We start from the raw sequence: 5,000 nt of genomic DNA on the forward strand, positions 1-5,000 counted from the left end.
CGCCGCCGCCGCCGCCGCCGCTACCACCACCACCACCACCACCACCACTCCCTTCTGCTACACGTCACTCTTTGCCTCTTACTAAGCCAGTGCGTCTTCTGTCTTTCAGTCTGTGTATTTCTTTCTAAGGAGCTATTGGTTACTTTGTAATTAGTCGCTGACATGTCTAGCTACGAAAAGTAGAATATCTCATTGCTTATAAGCAAGTAAATACACACAGGAGTGAACATGTATTTACATACTTATACACACACACGCAAACACACGTATATATATATATATGTGCGTGTGTGTATGTGTATGTGCGCGTATGTGTGCGTGCCTGTCTATGTAGAAACAGTCATAAACATGTGAACGAACAGCCATACAGTGAAGTAAACGTTTTCGTGAAAATATATGGTGTCGGATTTAATCAACATCAAGATGTTTTGATACATTTGGACATTTTGTCTCACTAAAAGCTCAGGTTGAAGAATATAGTGTGTGTGTAGAATGATAGATGGAAGATGTGTTCTCACCTTGAAGTAAACATTGTTTACTATGAACTCATATAAGTATTGTGTGGCAGGAATTTATTTTATCCTAGTTATAATATTGTGGTCTGTCAGTTTTGCACACCTTCACCCGATTTCCGTTAGTGTCCGCCATATAAGAGTTACTTACAATGACCTACTCTCTCTATAGAAGTAGTACAGTAGATTAAATGCGACGAAACTACATTGACTCAGCAGACGAGAGGTTTTTCAGTTTTCCATGCTAAATATGCCCTGTCCCATTGACGTTTCCCATTTCGTCCCGTATTTGCATACAAATACTCAATCACATGTCTGCACACACAGACTCGCATATTTAAACATAACAATATATATAATATAATATAGGATATACATAATATAACATTAACAACAACAAATGTAAAGAATCTTAAAAAAAAAAAAAGCGAAACTAATTTTCATATCTCAACATTCTGTAACGTGTTGTTAAATGTAAAATATGAGAAAAAATAAATTCTTCCTTCGCTTCTAAGTCAGATGTGAGGAAACCATAAAAATGATACATAATTATCATCGAAACAGGAACGGGTGAGCATATTATATGCAATTAGATAGTGACCAATACTCAAATACACACGAACATACATATATGCATTATATATGCATGAAAGGGTCGTTTCTTTGTTGGTGGAGAGTATTGCAGAAACATTAACCGAACTGTCCCTGCTGGGCCTGGGCTATTTCCAGAAACGAGTGCCTACACCCAGGTATACTTACCCCATCTCAATGCATGGGCAGGCCACGAGGAAAACACAAGTCTATACGTTCGCAGCATTAATGGAACCACAGGTAATTCCAGATCTTGGTTAACTATACGCGTATATATCTGCCAGGGAGTCCTTCCCTCCGCATTTTCAACGAGTGTTTTCTCCTTATGCTTTTCTGAAATTCCCAGTAAATCATAACAGAAGGGCGCAAGGGGATTTATTATCGAAATGCAAATGATCTGTTGCTGAGCCACTTTCACATGACCAGTATGTCTCAGTGAGCAGGGCTTGTATAGAAGTATATGTTCTTGGATGACCAACTGAAGTGTCTAGTTTGCACTGGGCCTTTGGGCATTCTGTGAGTAACCTTCGCCCGGAAGCAATTCCGTGATATGCTAATAAACGCATACCCCGGACCATGCTTCTGTTCAGGGACAGGTTAGACCTGCAAGCAATAGTGGTTACGAGATGGTTGCAATCTTCTCAGAAAACATGAATTTCATAACCAGATCTCCACAAGTAGCTACAAACATAAAAAAAACATATACAGACAAACAAGCATATACACACACTTGTATATGTTGGAATATGCTGTAAGTGTTACAAAAGAACGAAACAATATTTGATTCTTGATTGAAACAGAAATAAGAAATTTGAAAGTTAAAAGTATGAAATAAAACTGGGTACATACAGCGGTGAATCTATCAACTAGTTTGGGAATATCACAAGTGTAGAATTGATAGTAAGACGTACCTGGAAAACAAAAAAAAAAACATTAGATTACTAAAGATGTTTTAGATTAATTAGTATCACGCACATATACATTTATATATATATATATATATATATATATATATATATATATAATTTTAAGGAAAAGAACCAAGTTTCATGAACTCATCGATGAAAATCCACCATCACATATAAAAAAATTAATAATTAAAAGCATAATAAATGAGCATAATATAAAGTAAATATCATGCTATGGGTGCCGTCTGCGATCAACATGAACCAGTTTATTCTATAAGCAATGCCTTCAATATAACCGAATATCCTGTTGTCTGTTCTTTTAAGATGTGATCAGTTGTATGGAAACGCAGTGATGTAGTTAGGGCCACAAATACATCATTTCCTGACCAGTCTATTTGAGTACGCTTCTAGATTAAGTTTGAACGCTATGGAGACGCAGTGAGACTGCGACAGATGATGCTCCTCTATGCATATCATTGATAAATTCCTCCAGTATTCGGTACTAACGAGGTTATTGAAAGAAGCCGTTGTTATTGTAAGCTTGTGTTGTCTTCGTTTGTTTGTTCGGTCTAGTGAGACCATTTTATTTTTAGGAATAAGTCGCATTTGTGATCTGTGAGGTTGAAGATGTGTCTAGCCTCAATGTGAAAGATTGCGGTGTTGGGCGATTGGCATGGGAGTGAGGTAATGTTTTCTTTCTTCTTTTTGGTTTCGTGGATAACATGAACATGTAATAGCTGTTTTTAGATGGAGGCAAATATCTGATACTCTACATATTTGTGAATGTCAAATTGCGTGGCGTTGGAATGGCTTTGAGTGTGTGATGCTTGTATGTGTTCGTGTGATTACAATACTTTATCAACTACTTCAAGATATGATAGAAGTTTGCAAAACTTGAAGGGATATCCATCTATATACATACATATACATACATACATACATACATACATATATATACACACACACACATATATATATATATATATATATATATATATATATATATATATATATATATATATATATATATATATATATATATATATATATATATACATATATATGTATTTATGTGTGTTTGTGTGTGCGTGCGTGTGTGTATCTGTGCCTGTACGCGTTTGAGTGTGTGTGTGTGTATGTATGTGTTCGAATGTAAATACGTCTATACACATACAAAATACTCACACACACACATATATAGTAAAGAAGTAAAGAGCCCTCACAAGAGACCCATCGATCAATAATAATAATGTTGCTGTCTTCTAAATGGAAATGTATGCATTCTTCAATGAAATTCTACTTCGATTTCTTCTTTGAAGTGACTGAGAGTCGCATTCGGATAAAAATAATTAAGGTTCGATTCTATACCAGAAATAAAATAAAAAAAAGAGAAACAACAACAGCAAAAAACTGTATTTTGCAGAAACACATCAAATGGATAAAATATAGAAGTTATTTTTTTTTCTTGCAAACAAATATATTCGTCGTAGATTGTTGATGTAGATGAGAAACAAATACAAACCATATAGAAAAAAAATAACGAAATAAAAAAAACCGTATAACTTAATACAGAATCCTGAAAGTTAGCAGTAGTTTTAAATAACATGATTAGTAATACTGGTTAAAAGAAACTGTAACTTGTTATCATAGAAAGATTTTTTTCTCAACGTCGCTCTGTGCTACAGTTGACCACTGGAAACTAATAGATTCGAATATAGAAACACCCACACGCATCTTTTTCCCATCGTCGTGTAATAATACAAGATGGTGCAGGTTTCTATTTGATTTTTGCTCTCTGTTCTTTCTAAATGTAAAGTCTAATTTTTCTGAGACATAATGAATATTTTGTTCATTAAACACCCACTCAGTATATGTTGTTGTTGGCACTCCGTCGCTTACGACAGCTGCGCCACCGGTATAAAACTCTTAATATCAAGTAACATTTCTAATACAACACCGATTAACTGTACACGGAGACATACACATGATATTCAGTTTCATGAGAATATGAAAGATTGAAGCTCTGATGTACGAGTCAGAAACCGCATCTACCGAACCAAATGAAATCGTAACAGTCTTCAGTAAGCAATGTAAAAGTATAGTCGACGATAATTTTAAAAATAGACATTTCAACAGCATAACAGCTAAAAAAGTTTATGGACAAGTTATCTACACTCGACAGAATGTCACGATATTCATAGCAGAGCACAATACTAAAATAAATAAAAATATAACATAGTAGTCATAAACAAAATACAAAAAATATACACACAACTGACGATGTGTAAATCTAACAACAATGTAAATTCAGTAGAAATATCTACACTAATGGCATCGGCATTGTTCTGATAAAAAATACCGCAGCATTATTTCACACATATGATGAGACTGTCAAATCATAGAAACGGTTATGATTGAATTAACTTCTTTAATGCGTTAAGCAAACTGTGAGTAACTCATGGAAATCTGAAACATTATCATGAGACAATGTACGACAATGGGCTGGCTGTGCGCTTCTGTGATATTACAAGGATCTCCAAACATACGTAATCTCCCCAGATCATTATCATTCATTTCATGCAGCGGTCATCACGTCGTGTCGTTGAGCAAAGCAATTCGTTTTACATTGCGCTGATCCAGGCACCTCCACATGTGTGCCAATCGAATGCTGACGCAATCCCCCCTCTCTCTCTATCAATATATCTATCTATATCAATCTCTCTTACTTTCTGCCACATGCATACACACACTCTCTGTGTGTCTCTCTTCCTGCCACATGCACATGCACTCTCTCGCTCTCTCTTCCCCTCTCTTTGTCTCTATTTATCTCTCTTACCGTGGATGTATTGCCGGGTTATTAATGAAATGGCCCAAAGGCTGTTTCAATGAGCTCGACAAAAACAATTAACGTAAACAGAAAACAACCACAACCATACGCGACTAAAAGTGCACTATACAGAAACACACACGCACACAAATACACACACAC

At 35.6% G+C, this 5,000-nt stretch overlaps 1 protein-coding gene across 4 annotated transcripts in view; it reads right to left on the reverse strand.

Moving 5' to 3' along the window:
• Positions 1 to 5,000, reverse strand: part of LOC106869634 (uncharacterized) — a 671,006-nt gene that overhangs the window by 513,781 nt on the left and 152,225 nt on the right. For 2 of the 4 annotated variants that reach the window (XR_008266597.1, XR_008266596.1), the window contains exon 2: positions 1,953 to 2,014. The exons of the other annotated variants lie outside the window; for them this stretch is intronic. The gene's annotated coding sequence lies outside the window, so the exon portion shown is untranslated. The remainder of the gene's footprint in view (positions 1 to 1,952; positions 2,015 to 5,000) is intronic. 4 annotated transcript variants of the gene reach the window in all.

The sequence above is a fragment of the Octopus bimaculoides genome, chromosome 22 (genome assembly GCF_001194135.2).
Source record: "Octopus bimaculoides isolate UCB-OBI-ISO-001 chromosome 22, ASM119413v2, whole genome shotgun sequence".
Lineage (NCBI taxonomy): Eukaryota > Metazoa > Mollusca > Cephalopoda > Octopoda > Octopodidae > Octopus > Octopus bimaculoides.